Source organism: Homarus americanus, unplaced genomic scaffold, assembly GCF_018991925.1.
Source record: "Homarus americanus isolate GMGI-L3 unplaced genomic scaffold, GMGI_Hamer_2.0 scaffold55339, whole genome shotgun sequence".
Lineage (NCBI taxonomy): Eukaryota > Metazoa > Arthropoda > Malacostraca > Decapoda > Nephropidae > Homarus > Homarus americanus.
Window position 1 is genome coordinate 1 of NW_024741497.1, and position 18440 is coordinate 18440.

At 39.2% G+C, this 18440-nt stretch overlaps 1 long non-coding RNA gene across 1 annotated transcript; it reads left to right on the top strand.

Moving 5' to 3' along the window:
• The first annotated feature begins 9118 nt into the window (after positions 1-9118).
• LOC121875923 lies at positions 9119-14553 on the top strand. Its single transcript, XR_006090695.1, has 3 exons — positions 9119-9276; positions 9607-9877; positions 14162-14553. It is a non-coding gene; the product is annotated as an uncharacterized LOC121875923 (long non-coding RNA).
• Positions 14554-18440: the final 3887 nt, after the last annotated feature.

The following is an 18440-nucleotide window of genomic DNA, read 5'->3' on the forward strand; positions in this document are numbered from 1 at the left end:
CTCTTTTGCTTTCTCTGGGTGTCTATACTGTGGTCCTCGGACAGGATTGTGGTTGGCGAGCTGAATGTTAGCGGGTATACCAGCAATTGACCCAATTTCATGTGGTCCTAAAACAAATAAGGAATCATGAGCTAGAATTACTTTCCGCAAACGTTTACGCATTTCTCGGTCTAGATGGTTCCACGGTTGGTTTCTAATTAACTCATTCAACTTCTCTTGTCTAGTGGTTCCGCCTTTTACTTCGTCACATTCCGGTATCATACTGTTGGAAATCTCTTGGACATGTCTTACCTTCTTTACTGTATCGTTGGGAATTCCGGCACAAATTACACAGTCAGAGGAGGGTACTCTCTGATCAGCACCTACATTTACTTTTACTTGGTTTGACGATCTCCTCTCCCCTTCTGTTTGAATGGCTAGGTGATGAGGTGCACAAAGGGAGAATTCAGTTGAAGACTTTACTTTACACAATTTGTCATAGACCTGTTGAATATGTCCCAGGTGATTTCCCTTAGTGTCAACATACGAGATTATCTCCTCTGGGATTAACTCATATTCGCCAATGACAGTGCCAACTCTCAAATACACTGATTTATCGGTACAATTACTTACTGGCAAATATATACGTGAATCTGGCTGTACTCTAACACATATCTCTGGTTGTTGGTTGAAACTTTTATGCGTGAATCGTATGCTCAGAATTTGACCTATCTCTACTTTCACCTTGATGGATAAGATCGGTGCATGGTGGCCTCGTACAATAGTCTTCCTATCAATATGGAGACTCTTCAACTGTGGTGGACAAGGTACATCGGGCTTTAATGACAATCTATTGACGCATTTGATTCCTTGCATGTGATCTCTCATTACTACTTTCCCATATTCATGTGACTGGCCTGCCCAAATGAAAAGTTTCCTTTTACGTTCCCAGGTTACTCTAAATCTACCAAGGAGATCTGCTCCGAATAGCAATTCTGCATTAAAGTATTTATCATCCACCACAATAGCATGGTGTCTGACTTGCAACTGGGGTGTTACTTGTACTGTTATGACTACTTTACCTTTAATTTTTAACTCATCTCCCGTAACACCCTGGTATCTATCTTTACAAGGTTTGATGGGTTGCAAATTCAAAGTTTTTACTAGGCTCTCCTGAATTAAGGTGGCTTCACTACCTGTATCTATTAAAGCAAGACAGATACGTTCATTTACAGTAAACCAAATGCAAGGAGACACATTGGAAGGAACCCGCTTATGTCAATATTTTGGATAGTGCCGACGGTTGGCGCGTCCAGGGCAGCGTTGACTGTTTCTCCGACATCCTACTTCCAAGCAATCCCAACATGAACGTGGGGGTGGATTTAAGGGGCAAGTAGAAGTATCATGATTCGGTGTTCGGCAATATGGACAGTAAGGTCCCTGTCGCTTTCCAACTAACCTTTTACGAGGACTTTCAAATAAGGCTACCGCGTGTTGATCTCGCTCACTACTGGTACCCCAAGCTCCTCCTGTTACGTTACCTTCGGCCCGACTGGCTCTTTCACTTATGGGAAGTTCTTGGGTCGCCTGCTTGTGAACTGGGCGGATACCAGGATACCCAGTTCTGTTACTTCGCAGATAGATATGTCGGAGTTTCTCCAATTGTTCAGCCATCGTGTCTACTGGACAACAAGGGGAATAATAGGATATCAACTCCTCTTTCAACTGTTCTGGCAGTTTCTGGTACAATTTATCTTTCAAAGTTTGTTCTTCACCTTCCCTGGGCCCATACCGGCGGAAAATGGTTGTGAGAACTGATTTAACTTGGCCCAAAAAGCGCCGAGGATCATCTTCAGTCCTTTTCCTCATCGGTGCCGAGTTCTACTTGGACCATGTCTTCAATCTGCTGGTCCATGCGGTCGGTAGCTACATACCATCTATCCCGTGAGCTAACTGCGCAATATTCTACTCTCTTACAGAATTTAGTTAAGATGCTGTCTGTGTTAAGACCAACGAGGTCGTCCAAGGACAGCCTCGGAACGTATTGGTGGTAATGGGGACCAGGAGGTCGGCTGGGTATATCGTTAGTAGGGGGCAAAAGTGGAACCACGGCAGGAGGAGGTACAAGTGGAACCATGGCAGGAGGAGGTACAAGTGGAACCACGGCCGGAGGAGGTACAAGTGGAACCATGGCAGGGGGGGCCAAAAGTGGAACCACGGCAGGACGAGTAGGTACAGCCGGTTCTTCCCTCCGTTCATCAAGCAAAGCTTGTTGTCTCCTTATCGTATCCATAGACTCAGCGAGTTTAGCCCGAAGAGCTTGGACTTCTGTTGCTAAATCAACAGCGGCTTTGGCCGTCATGGTCCCCTTATTTGCGTTAGCATCTGCCATTGTGTTACAACAAATCAATACTATAACCCACTTTAAATACGATACATGCACAGGGCTCACTCAAGACCCAAGGACTGGTACTGATTTTCTGCAATACGACTAACACTCCATGCATCAACTATTCAAACTACTGTTCAGATTATTAATCTCCCCAAAGATAATATTATGGCATCAAAATTCACTTAGACACTTTGCCATTCACAGACTCAGTATGGTGCAACACTGCGTGAACACTTCACGAATTTCCGTACTCACAATTCTGGGTCCATACACTTGTATAACATTTTCCATATACCGTATCACCATAAGGTCCTCACATATATAATACTGTATTCTGAAAGTATACTGGCATTAGAGTTCACATAACATACGTTACACAAAATAATGACCCGTTAGCACCTGGTTAAAATAACTTTAAAATTATAGCGTATACATAGGAATATTAATAGTAGGAACTGTAAAATGCCCCGAGATATTAAGTAAATGGAATATATATCCTACCTAACACATAACTAAAGAATATGACAAGTACAGAATTAGCATCCACTTAACCTTTGTATATAGTGCAATGCTTCTGTTAGCACTCAGAATTAAAACACTGGGCACTCCCACGATGGAAACATTTCACAACTAGTGCCACGGCCCAAACATGTATTCACTGTCTGTAAGTAATACTGAGTTAACAACAGAAAAAAAATTTGGGCAGATTGTTACATATCAAAATTCTTCCACTATTAATGAACCTTATTCACACTCTACAAGTTATTGTTGCAGGTTTCCTTTTACTTTAAACAAGACTTTTCTAACCTAACTCCAAGGTATTTCTTTGAACTTATTTCACTCTCTCTGCAAACCACCACAAAAAGCTGTACCTCGGAAAAATATGGGACAAAATCATTAGCAATCTGAAATACTCATTAGTTACAGTGGAATGATTATTAAATACCCGTACAGAGAAATGGTTATCACTCAGTTAAAACTACAGTATCACAGTCATTCCTCCCAACTCGATACTATGTTCATTACATCACCATAGCTGCCACCATTTATGAGGGCTGCTACTGCCACCATTTATGAGGGCTGCTACTGCCACCATTTATGAGGGCCTGTGTGCCAGTAACAATTCCTTTTACTCTTATATATCACCATTGGTAGCGTGACGATAGGAGGCTCGTGGGTAGGTGTAATGATAGTATCAAGCAATAGGGAAGAAATAACGGTAAATACTGTAGGTAAATAATATACACAATTATACAAATACAAAGTTTATTTAAACATGAATATGAAATTAGAAGAAAGAATTGGTTTGTACTAACAGACGAAATCTATTACTAGGCCCTCAGGCTCAACATACTCACACCATTACTGGGTGGACATATTCAATACACTTCCAACCCTACGAGGTGGACATACTCAATAGCACAACTCGGATAGTCACTTAGCACCATACATACTAGAGCAACTGCCACTACAACACTCAGTCGTCAGGAGTGATACTCAAGCAACAGCCATGGGGTCCAGCCACCATGGAGTACTATCCGACGAACTCTGGAGATCCCAGTGGGTTAATTCCACCACACAAATATAGCCCTACTGAGGTAGACACTCATCCACCAATGATGGGGGCTGGTAGTGGTGTGTGGCTTGGTGGTCCGGGGTCACCTCGTGGACCGAGCGTTAGGGCCAGACGAGCCAGCTATGGGGGCTATAGGTGGTCTGAAGTGTCTGACGGCCGGGTCTCACGTAGGTAACTGATCCTACTGGACCTCGGACATGTCCCCAGACATAGTGGATACAACATCCACCCTACAGACACGGCCTAGGCTGCGTTAGGGACCTGTATGGATGAAGGGACGGGCACTTACTAACCGGTGACAACAACATCACGTTTCAGGGGACGTTAAAGACGTAAATATGACTTTACTCAGAGCATATCAACTACGTTACTGTAACACTTGCACAATCAACTATTAATTGGGTCAAATCACTTAAAGAAGGGCAAATTACAACACAGCGTGGAATGGCATACCTGTATGGATGAAGGGACGGGCACTTACTAACGGTTAAAATGCCCGCGTGCCCTCACTCAAACCAGACCAGGGAGTCCAGCTACTCCTATTCCAATGAATTAATTTACGGTACCCTCTGACGTTGAAATTGAGACTATGAACTCATTTTCATTCTCTATTATTATCTTCACTAACAATGCTCTGACTCAGCTATCGAAAGCAAAATTAAATTGATTACAAAGGAATGGATGGCAACAGGTCCCAGCATACAGCGTCTGCTCCCATAGACAAAGGCGGGGGAAACAGAGAAAACGGGGGACGTTTCCACTGGGGGACTCGGAAGGTTTTGTGGACGTTTGAGCGTAATATGAATCCTTAAGGTTTTCAGGTTAGCTCTTATCATGACCATTACACTATATTTGAGTACGTGAAAGTACAGTAATATTATAATGGTACACAAACTATTTAATATATATATATATATATATATATATATATATATATATATATATATATATATATATATATATATATATATATATATATATATATATATATATATATATATATATATATATATATATATATATATATATATATATATATATATATATATATATATATATATATATACAGTTTTACCCCGCCTAACGCGGTTTCACTTAACGCGTTTTCGCATATACGCGGTGCCTTGCCAAAGCTGAACTTTCACTTAACGCGGATTTTTTCCACATATACGCGGTGAGTGTCCGAGACGCTATTTTTAGATTTGCCCCACCCGCCACCCTGCCTGACTGCCTGTTTTAGCTCATAAAATTCATACAAATTACCAGGCCAGAATATAATTTACATTGCTGGAATTCTTATAATTTGGTGATCATTTTGAATATAAACATCATATATTTTGCTTTAAACTTACAATTTTTAGATAAAAATTTTTCTCTAGGTAACTATGGTATCTTTTGTCCAAAATATATGACATTTATATTCAAAATATTCCTGGTCTTACAAGGAATCCAGCAATGTCAATTATATTATCCTAACTTTAATCTGAGGTATTATTTAATACTAAATGTTAAAAACTCTGGAAGGGAGGATTGGTGGGGGGTGGGGGGGAGGGTTGGGACTGACCGCGCGGTTGGAAGAGGGGGGGAGGCAAGGTGGGGTACTTTGATTGACAGATAGTGTCGTGAAGATTATTTTTTTTTTTATTAACTGAAGATATTTGTTTTAGCTCATAAAATTCATACAAATTACCCGGTCAGAATATAATTTACATTGCTGGAATTCTTATAATTTGGTGATCATTTTGAATATAAACATCATATATTTTGCATTAAACATACAATTTTTAGATAAAAATTTTTCTCTAGGTAACTATGTTATCTTTTGTGCAAAATATATGACATTTATATTCAAAATATTCCTGGTCTTACAAGGAATCCAGCAATGTCAATTATATTTTCCTAACTTTAGTTTGAGGTTATCCCACACATCTCCTTGGGACGGTTGGTGGGGGGTGGGGGGGGGAGGGAGGGACCGACCGACCATCTGTTAGCCGGCTGTGTAGTGTGAGAGGGGAAGGGAGTTGAGTCCATTATTTGAATGGACATTAACTTGGCGACTGTATTTCTCTATTTCTCTTAAGTATTAATTGTGTGCATGTACCATCATAAAATTAAGATGTTATTTTTACTACAACATAGGTATGTGTCTTCAAAAAGTGGAGTTTGGGGGTCGGGCTGGTTTCTATTGGAATTAATCCCATATGTTGTTCACTTAACGCAGGACCCTCTGGGTTCTATTGACCGCGTTAAGTGGGGTACAACTGTATATGTGCTTGGTGGGATTTTTTGGGTGGAGGCCATATGTGTTTTCATAATGGAGTTTTGTTTTCTATGTATGATGATATTTAACTTTTCAGGAGCAAAATAAGGAACATGCTGGAGGTGTGTGTCATCTCTGGTGCTTGGTGGCTCAAGCTATGTGAGCAGGCTGCATAGTTAATTGTTTTTGCTGCGTATTCATACACCAGGCCATGCGAAAGAGTTCTCTCTGTCTGCTTTGATCTGTTGCGTTGTGTGGTAGTGTCGATACTGTGTCAAAATTTTTTTCGTAATGCCTCCTACTCATTCACACATTTTATACACACAATCACAAAGTTTAGTAATTATTAACAACATTTGTGTCGGTGTGTCTTTACAGTAAGTGAATTTTTTACACCCATGGTGAATCAATATTCTATGCTTATTTTAACCCATAACTGGTCATTAACGTTCAATTACGTGATCACCGATATTATTATCTCTGGCCAGTCACGTATTAGAACGTTTTCCAAATCTGCTTTTCCCGCACCTTTGAAATTGAGTCTAGCTACCATAATCTGTTTGTGTAAATGTTCCCCCCCCCTCCCATCTCTCCCCAGGGGGCCCCACCCTCCCATCTCTCCTCACAGTCAAGGCCCTGGGACTACACAGTAGTCTCTCGATAGCCATGGCATGTGAACGTAACCGGTCACTCAATCAGGTTGAGACATACTCTAAATTATTTGGTAGGGGTGAAGATGAGTATAGATTGACAGAGGCATGCATTGATAGGGATATTGAACGTGATGATAATGATAGTGACTAAGACTATGTGTTTGAACAAGAGGAAAACAACACTGATAAACAGCAAGTAGAGGAGAGAGGGTTGGTGTCCTCTTCATCTCCAGGAACGTCCAGTACTCCCTCCATTTCACCTACCCCTACCAGTCCGTCCCACTGTATAGTTACATCCACCCACACCCCTTCCTCCCTCCTACACTAGCTCCCTCCCTCCCTCCCATACTGCTACCTCCATCCCACCCTGTTCCCTCTCTCACATGCCTTCCACCTACATTGCTCCCTCCCTCCCTACCTCCCTCCCTCCCTCCCTACCTACCTACCTACCTACCTCCCTCCCTCCTACAGTGTGTGTGTGTGTGATCATTATGTATATATGTGGCTGCAAGACAAACCAGTAGTACTGTGACAGCACTGGAAGCGAGTAGAGGTTTGGGAATACTGCACCAGCCCTGGATTTAAATGTCTCGCAGCACCTTTAAACGAGGCAGATTTTCAAGTGTCATTTTGGGGTGTTTGGGCCATAAAAGAAAAATATGATTATCCCCGACCAGGGGGTTGGGAGGGATACCATGGATGTATAATAATGTGACCTTTTTGCAGGCTAAAGATGCTTGGCTAATAAAATGTGTTTCTGCAGTGTTGTTTTGTATTGTATTATGGTATTGTACTTATTTTAATACATTACACCTCCACCAATTATATAATTATATTAATTCTTATGGGAGAAATTATCCTGATATTCGCAATGAATTTTAGGGACACATCATTTGCAATGACCGGGGTATTAACATATTATTGATGCCTATGTAAAATATGTTGAAATTTCTGTGTCATAATGATCAAGGGAATAATTTTAATTATGCCCTTTGTCCTTGAAAACGTCAATAACATGCCATCTTTGCCTGGAGAGAGAGAGATAGGTTCAGGGTAACAACACCAATGAAAAAGAAAGTGTAATTTTCTCCCTCTCTCTCTCTCTCAATATTTTTGGTCTATTACAATCAGAACAAAATTTTAGAGGGAATGTGTATAACATCTTCATGTAAGGGACATTATAATCAATACTCGGTGGTAGATGTAGCGCATGATCTCATCACAGCTGGTGCTAAATTATTTGTTTAGTTTCGATTCTGATTCGTTTGGAAGGAGAGACAGGCTTTTTGAGGTGGTTGTACGTACATCCACACTAAGTTAAACACTCAGTATTTCCTCTTAAGAATAATAAAAAAAACTATTAATATACAGTAAAAGTCCAAAAATCCGGATGCCAGAAATCCGGACCACCCGAGAATCCGGACTTTTCGAAAACTCAAACTTTTTTTTTTTTTTTTTTTAGCTGGCTTTTGTGTGTATGTGCGCATGCGTGAGCGCCACAGCTGCACAGCGACAACAAGCGATCGCCACTTTAAAACGAGCAATCAAACTGTGACAACGTATGTAATTTTGAGTCCTACTCTTTCCATTTACAGAGCCCATAATAATGGCTCCTGAAGTAGATAAACTCCGTTGTGTGAAGAGAAAGAAGAACACGTTGAAATTGGGTGACAAACTTTAAATAATTAAAATAGAACGTGGTGTGAGCAATACTGTTCTAATGGAAACATACAACATTGTAAAGTCTACAATTTATGATATAAAAAAGGCAAAGAATAAAATTCTAGAATTCACAGCTTTTTCTTTAAAACTGCTCATTTTGATAAATGAAGCATGCTATATTTGCTAATGAATAAACTATCAAAATGTATCTGTTCATCTCTTCTTTATTCCTCCTTAAATTTGAATTTTAAAAGTACTGCCTGAGAATCCGGAAAATCAGAAAATCTGGACCGACCCAATCCCCAAGCAGTCCGGATTTTTGGACTTCTACTGTATTTAGATAATCTTTAACAACATATTGTATTGGATGTTTCTTATTATTAACAATAATACCATATATGTTTAACCATGAGAGACTTAAGCTTGTACTACAAATACATATAGTACACTATATATACGGTATATATTTAATATGACAGGTAGGTTAATTAACCCACGTAAAAAAATCTAAAAAAAAAAATTCCATTGATGTTTTTGTTTTTAATTGCACCAGTGAAGTCATGATTAATTTATTCTGCTTTATTAGTTATTGAAGAAACTGTAGTATATCAGAAAAATTTTCTTTTGTAGAAAAATTGCTGAGGTAGAACGCATCGCCCGTGAGAAAAAGGAGTTAGAATACCTTAAATTGCTTGAAGCACAGCGCATTGCTGAGTTACAACAAGCTAAATTGACAAGCTCAGCAGTTAAAAAGGTAAAAACTAAAGTACTTATTTTCCTTTTGCTGCATTATTTAACAATTGGTAATTAATGCAGAACTTCCTTTAGATAACATCATCTTTTGCTCAGTTCTGTTTAATGTGTTATTATGCCTGTATTCCATCAGTATTCCTCTAATCCTTTTCTCAAATTTATTATTTCTTAGCTCCTTAGTAACATCTTCATGTCCACTTTCCACATGAACCTGTAGCTTCAGTGCTCAGGTTAGTTTGTCAGCATTCTCTATTGTATTTTGTTGATTATTATGTTGTAATGCTTTTATTCATCTTATGATTATATATCTCACACTGTAATTTTCCTACAGATTGCACTAGCTGATAACAAGGAAACTGGACTAAATCATACATTCACTTTAAGTGATAACAAGGAAAATGGTCTTAATACCACATTTTCCAAAACTACTGGACCGTCTCAGTCAAGTTCTACTGGGAAAAACAAAGATAGTTATGACATTACACCAAACTCCAAGAAATATAAGAAAAATATTAATAATTATGATATAAATGATATTGAGAGTGATGACTCAACTGATGAGGACAGTGCTCCTAAGAGGAAAATTCCTCCCTGGGCTATGAGTAAGTTTAAAATTTGGATATTAATTTTTTCCTATTGTTTGGGATTTTATGAATAGAATATGTAATGGTTACATACTTATAGATTGTTGTATCAGACACATTGCAGTAGTTATATTGTACAACCTCCCTCGGTATTTTTGTTCCATAGTAAGGCAGGTTGAAAGTGCAAACAATGGCAATTAAAGTTTGTATGATGTAGACTCAAGTTCTAGATTAATTAATTTATTTACATTTTCATCTTGGATTATCTGCTATTGTTTGATGTCTTTCCAGCAACATAAGTGAAACTAAGTTTCTAATGCACTGATAATTGTGGTAATTAGCACTGTCTTGCCTTTCCACTGAGGTTGAGTTGGCAGCAGCATAAACATATCATACTGTTAGTCTCCTTCAACATGATGAAGTACACTGACTCATTCACACAAAGAATATTGCCCATGCTGTATGGCAAAACTTGAGGGATTGCCTTTAATCCTGCCATAATGATAAATTAGCGAGCACAATTTTTCTAAGCTGAAACCCCGCCGTGAAATAGTTAAGCAAATATTTGGGGAAAACTTTTAAAAGGATAAAGTTTTATGATGTAGATGGCTGGGTAGTACCAGTGTAATGTTATATTGATGGAGAACAACTAAAAGGAAAAAAAATTAATATACATATATATATATATATATATATATATATATATATATATATATATATATATATATATATATATATATATATATATATATATATATATATATATATATATATATATATATATATATACACACACACACCTAGACCCCGACTTACGACCGTCGGGACTTACGACCGCCGCAGAATTTTTTTTTTCTTTCAAAATGACACACGCATTTTCTATACCAAAAAGTTTCCAGTTAATGTAGTCTCCATGTATAATTAGAAAATTATGGGGGCCCCATGTGCATTCAGCTGACTACATTAAAGGTTAAGTGCTCAGTCACACTGTATCCATTCCTTATTATTTATTACTTTCACTGTACTGTATCCATTCATCATTATTCATTACTTTTACTGTACTGTATTTCATTGTAGATTTTTTATTTTTTATTTTTGTCGGACTTACGACCATGCCGGACTTACGACCTGGATTTGGGTCCCTAACCCCGTCGTAAGTCGGGGTCTAGGTGTGTGTGTATATATATATATATATATATATATATATATATATATATATATATATATATATATATATATATACAGTGGCCCCTCGGTTAACGAACTCAATCCGTTCCAGAAGGTCGTTCGTTAACCGAAACGTTCGTTAACCGAAACCATTGTTTCAATGGGTTTTTGGGTAATTGGTTCCAGCTCACCGAAAATTTCCTAACTTCAACAAAAATGGCGGAAAAATTTACTTACTTTGAGGTGTGTATGTAGAAGGCTCCTGGATGATGGTGATGATGTGCATTTGAAGTGGGAGGTGCAGGAGGAGAAGGGAGAAGAGAAGGAAGTGGAGGTGGAGGAGAAGCATTTTACTGCTTCTTGGAAGGTGAGTCACCTTCCATGAAAATGTCAGGAACCTCTGGACTGACAGATTCTCCACCATGAACATCCTCTCTCCTTCTTGAAGTGGAAGGCTGAGGGCTAGCATCTTGTTCCCTCTGCCTTTTACTGAAGAAAGTGTCAATTGTGGTCTGTGGGGCATCTGTCCTCCTCACCATTAACTTATGTTTAAAGAAGGAGACCACTGAGTCCTCAACATGACACAAAGTTAGTTCAGTTTTTTCCACTTCTGGGTGCTTTGAAGCCAGTTCCCTGAACTTCTCCCAGTGGTAAATCACATCTTTCAACTGTTTAGCTGACATATGGTCATCACTTTCAATTTCCTCCTCACCACTGTCAGCCTCTACCCGTAACATCTCATCCAGTTCCTTCAAGTCATCAGGAGTAAGTTCCTCCTCATGAGACATCACAAGCTCTTCCACATCCTTCTCCTCCACTTCAAGACCCAATGACTGACCAATGGACACAATCTCCTGGTCCAACTCTGTGTCATCCTCAAATCCCTCAAAATCATGGACTACTGATGGCCACAGTGCTTTCCATGAAGAATTGAGGGTTCTATTGGAGACTTCTTGCCATGATGACACAATCAATTTTACAGCCTCCAGGACGTTGAATTGTGTCTTCCAGAACTGTTTCAGTGTTAGTTCAGGATCAATGGAAGTTGCCTGATGACACCTCCTAAACATTTTCTTCATGTACAACTTCTTGAAGTTGCTGATCACATTCTGGTCCATTGGCTGTATGAGTGATGTAGTGTTTGGAGGCAAAAACAACACTTTCACAAAGTCAAATTTATACTCCAAATTTCTGGCAAGGTCAGGGTCATGACCAGGAGCATTATCCATGAGGAGAAGAGCCTTTAAAGGAAGTTTATTGGTGGTTAGGTAGCTCTTGACAGAGGGGCAAAACACATCAACAGCCCATTCATTAAAGAACTGTCTTGTCACCCATGCCTTACGGTTGGACTTCCAATAAACTCCAAGCATTGTTCTTACCACTTTCTGTTGCTTGAACACCCTGGGGTTTTCAGAGTGGTAGACAAGCATAGGCTTCAGTCGGAAATCCCCTGAAGCATTGGCACCAAGCAATAGAGTGAGACGGTCTTTCATGGGTTTATGCCCAGGTAAAGAGGCTTCATCCTTGGTGATGAATGTTCTTTTGGGCATCTTTTTCCAGAACAGCCCAGTTTCGTCAACATTGAACACTTGCTGTGGAAGATAATTTTCTTCTTCCATCAGTTTTTTAAATTCAATTAAAAACTTTGCTGCCCCTTCTTTATCAGCACTAGCAGCTTCACCATGCCTAACAACACTTAAAATGACACTTCTTTTCTTAAATTTTTCGAACCAGCCTTTGCTAGCCCGAAAATCTTCAAATTCTGTTCCTGAAGAACTAGGTTGATCTGTCTTTAAATGTTCATAAATCTCCCTGGCTCTTTCACAAATGAAATCACCAGAAACTGAATCACCTTTCATCTGTTTTTCCCTAATCCAGATGATAAGTAACCTCTCAGTTTCTACGATTAGGGATCTACTTTTAAACACTCTTGTAGATTTACCTCTCAAGTTCACTTCCTTAAATTTGTCTTTTTGTGCAAGAATTGTCGACACAGTTGATGCCGACATGCCATATTCTTTGCATAGCGCATTTGATTTAATGCCTTGTTCGTGTTTTTTTTATTATTTCCTGCTTTATTTGGATTGAAATTGCTTTTCTTGATCTCTTAGGCCCCATGCTGGATTCAAACAATGGCAACACGTATTTTTCAAAGTTAAACTAGCTGTAAATAAAGAATATTTTCTTTAAAATAACACTGCACTGCACTGCACTATATATTGTAAATATGTAAAATAAATTTCAAAATGACCATTAATTTGCTTGGAAACACAGAAAAAAGCGTTTAGTTGAAGAGAGTCTCAAGCAAGATGTTACCTCCAGTGAAAACAGAGAGAGACTAACGCCTATTTGCTGTGTTAAGAGGCTGGATGCCATTAAACTAGTCACTTTACCTTCAATTTTGTTCAATAATTGCTAAATGACTAAAAAATTTAATATTAAACTTTTAAAATTATTGAATAGTATAAACTTCTTGATATTTACAAAAATAGTAAGGAATTTAAGCCCTAGAACCGATTAATGTATTGGCGGACTGATACTAAAGCTGGTTGCCCGGTCAGTGCAAGCGAAAACATGTTGAGGTCGGTTCGTAAGAAGTTCGTTAAGCGAATTTTTTTTCGTTAACCGAATTGAAGATCCTTATGGAAGGCAGTTCGTTAATCGAAATTACGTTAACCGAGGTGTTCGTTAAACGAGGGGTCACTGTATATATATATATATATATATATATATATATATATATATATATATATATATATATATATATATATATATATATATATATATATATATATATATATATATATATATATATATATATATATATAACATAATTTTAGAGTAGGGAAAATAAGGAAAACGATATAAGTTGTCATGCAAGTAATGATTCTTCTCTAATCTTTCTCTTTTAATGGGAACTAATTAACATCTAAAGAATAGACAAGTGGAGTTGAGTAAATAGGATATTAATAACTTAATGCAATACTGTACTGTATTGTCATATCAAAATATTTAATTTGGTAAAAATATAGATGTGACAACTTGTGATACTGTCAATATACAGTGTACCAATTCTGTATACAGTATTATTAAAAGGAAATACTAACATGTTATTTATTGTTTAATCCTTTACAGGATCTCAGCTCACAGCTGCTATGATCAACCAAGTATACTCCGGACCTGTGGTTGAGGAGATCTTCCCTCCGACTATTCTTCTCACCACACCTGATCTCACCCAAATCTTTCCTAAGCGGAAAAAATTTAACAAACGCACCTCTAGTGCGATATGGACTACACCACTTTCTAAATATTTTGAATAATGTTAGCTATATACAGTACTGTGTATATATTTTATCATGCTTCATGGTATAAACTAATGATTTTCAGTTAAGTGTTATTAATGCATTGGAATTGTTTTCCAAATTTTTAGAGTACATAACTTAGCATTTCTTAATATATAGGTATTTTCCAATTTACGATGGGGGTTGTGTTCCTGAAAACCGTAACATAAACTATGAGCCCTTTAACATGGGTTTCACTGGGGTACATTCCTGGCCAGTCCGATATAGACATGTAATCCAGAAATAATAATCCTTCAATAATTAAATAAATACAGGAAAAATTTAACAACACTGACCACATTAATAATAACAAGCTTGGTCATCATCACATGTCCCCTCCAAGGCTAGGGAACTCTTGTTGATGGAACAATGATGTTTTCAAAGAAACAGTTACATTACACTGATCACCTCGGTCAGCAAAATTTTAACAATAATGTTTTCCAATCACCAATAATGGCAAAGTATCACAGCAATCACAAGGTTATGCAACGATTATTAATGATATCTTTCGTTACACGAGTGAGGCCAGATGCGATCATGTTGAAACAAAGCTCTGAACTGTACAGTAGTTAGCATGGTGGCCATGAGATGGGACGCAGGTAAGTGGAGCTGCATGATATATGGGAAAGTAATTAGAGCATATTGGCCAATTTGGATTTAATAAGTGAAGGGAAAGATGCGCTTCCCCAGTGTTTACATTCCGCGTCAGTGAGTTAACCTAATGATAACTATTTTTAGTGTGGATTTTTCCTAACGTATATAGTGAGAGAGTGTTAAAACCTAATTAATGTTAACGTGGATTATCGTAAAACGGATGATCTTAAATCGGTAAATACCTGTAAGTGGTTTATTTTCTCCAGACATAGTGACAAGTACCCCGGTATAATTTTTAGCCTGCTTGTACAAAGTGCAAGTACACCAGAAGGTGAGCTTCAGTCTTTTGACAGCACTTGTCTGTTATGGGTTAATGAATAGGAAGGAATGTTGCCAGTATTTTTTCTAAATACAGTGAGAATGCTGATATTTGATTTGAAGGTTATAGAATAGCTCTTTCAAATTGAATTTATGTTTAAAATACAGTCAGTCCTCGACTTACGACGGGGTTAGGGGCCGACGACAGGTCGAAAATGCGAAAATAATTACTAGAAAATCTAAAATGGGTGTCTTTTTCTTCTCTGCACCACGAGAACTCTCACTTTTACACTTGCCAGCCACTTTAAAGGGAATTACAAACGAAAATTTTGTCAGTACATAGTTCGATCACTAACGTCTGGACTCGAAAATACGTAATTTGAAAAATATTTTATACGACTGCGGCGGTTGCATGGTCATAAGTCGAGTAGGTCGTAAGTCGAGGCGTACCTGTATGTCTCATGAAAACTGGTATACCCTTGTCATCAGGTAATTACAGTTAAGCCACACATGCGTGGAAAATGTCTATAAAATGGGGTTGAAGATGAAAAGCAGTGCAATTTTTTTTTTACTTCTTTGCCTATCAGCATTTTTTGTAAATACCTTATCTTGTAGTACAATAGTTTAGTATCAAATACCCCTATTATCTGATATCCTAGCCCATGATACTGTAGTTATTTATTTGCTGAATCTGGGGTTTTATTTGATGTGTTAAGTTTCCTCCTGAATGTAAAAGCCTGGGACTTAGGGATAGAAATCCCTTACCAGGCTAATCAGGATCTTAATAAAGGAAAGTCAAGGACCATGGTTTTCCGAGGAATAACAAACAACCGTTTGAGATTGGCATCTCTTTACTATAAAAATATAACACAAAACTCTGACACCACTCAACAAACATCAAATAATTACGGGAGTCAAACAATTAAAGGAAGCAAACACTTAAAGGAATCAAACAAATAATGGGAGTCAGCAATTAATGGATTCAAACAATTAAATGGAGTCAACAATTGATAGAATCGAACAATACAGGGGAGTCAGCAATTAATAGAATCAAACAATTATAGAATCAAACCATGAACAAATATTTTCCTACGGCAGTGGCCCTGGGGGAAGGTTCTGGAACACGGTGATGCACACTCAGGGTAACGAAACGTCCACTTCGACTCCACACTCAGCGACGTCTTGAAAAGGCAGGAGAACACCGGGGCACCGACGGAATGTGATGAACTGATGGTCGTGGTATGCGGTAGTGGTAGATGACCAGAGAGTTAGCAGTTGATAAGTGAAGGTCACAGGAACGAGCCCAGGTCAGGACCTATGATGAGATCTGGCCAAGTTGGACATGGGGTAGCTAGATACTGGCCGTATGGCGGCTGGTTGAATCTGCGGTGGCGAGAATGGTTGCTGCCGTTCTGCCTCCGTAACCACCCCAAGTATCGTCTGCTGTAAGCAGGCAGTTAGCAGTAACCAGCGGAGGGACCGTTTCGCCCTTTTCTCCCCAACAAAATCACTGCAAGGTCATAGATCAAGTACAAAGCATAATCATCTTACAACAAATGCTACACAGTGGATCTGCTCAAAAGGTCTGCCCCAAGGTTGTCCTTTCCGGCGACGTGGACCACACGAAATCTATACCCCTGCAGACTTAGAGCCCACCGTAACAATCTGTCATTTGCCCCCTTGAATGTATTTAAATACAACAAGGGTTTGTGGTCTACCTCAAGGATAAATTCTTTTCCTCTCAGGTAATAATCAAATTTCAAAACCCCAAACAGAATGGCTAGACACTCACGTTCAATGGTGGAGTACCTCCTCTCCCTATCTAGTAACTTCCTACTGGCATAGGCCACTGGGTGAGGACATGCCTGAACATATTGGAGGAGGACGGCTCCTAGGCCATGACTGGAGGCGTCCGTCCTAAGAACGAAGGTTAAGTGTTGATCAGGCAGTTTGAGGATGGGCTGCGTGGATAGCGAATTCTTGAGACGATTAAATCTGGCCAGCAGGTCGTCGTTCCAGACAAGAGGCTCCCGGTGGCCTTTCCTTAGCAGGTCAGATAAGGGTCCGGTATACTCAGATGCCTGGGGAATGAAAGCTTTATAAAAAGAGATCATACCAAGAAAACTACGGAGGAGTTTCTTAGTTGTAGGAGGACACACCTCACAAAGGGCTTGTATTTTCTCAGGTTGGGGACGAAGATGCCGACCATCTAGCACGAATCCAAGATAATGAATAGACTCAAATCCAAAGCGGCACTTAGATGGCTTTATCGTCAAAGTATGTTCCCTTAACCTCTCCAAGACAGCTTTAACGTCGCCAAGATGTTCTTGCCAATCTGAGGAATATATGAAAATGTTGTCAAAATAAAAAGAAACTAGGCAAACCGGCAAGGACGAGGCGCATCAGCCTGATGTACGTGGCACAGGCAGTCACCAGCCCAAAAGGAAGCCGGAAGAATTCCATCAATCCTCTACGAGTAGGAAATGCAGTTAGTGGTTTTGCGCGTTCAGTTAAGGGTACCTGGTAGTAAGCTTTACATAGATCCAACTCCAAGAAGTACTTCGCCCCTGAGAACTTGTGCAAGTCTTCCTCCATAGAACAGGCGGGCTCGGCATGAAAGACAGTTACCGCATTTAACGCCCTGTAGTCAATGGCCATCCTAAAAGTACCATCCTGCTTACGCACCATAACCACCGGAGAGCAGTGAGGGGACGACGACAATTGGATGATTCCCTGCTCAAGTAGACGGTCGACCTCTTCTTCAAAATAACTCTGGAGATGAATAGGGACAGGATAAACTTTGGCCTGCACACGCTGAGTGGTTGTGAGGAGGATGTCATGGTGTACAGTGGATGTGCATCCCGGGACGTTTGAGAATACATCCTCAAAGTTAGTAATCAAGTCCTCAATGTCAGCACGTTGGTTCCTCTCCAATCCCGGTTTAAGTGCGGGCCCATCGTCAGTCGAAGGGGATTCTACTATGCCATCTGGTGTTATCGGTAGCTGGCAACCGAGATCATCCGAGTCTGGTGCCGGAATTATTCCCGACTCCTCGCAGGGTAGTGCCTCGACTGACTCTAGCTTAGAATCGTTATCTAGGACATGAGCAAAGTTAAGGTGGGCCCTGCGATGGTATTTCTTTAATAAATTAGCATGATATA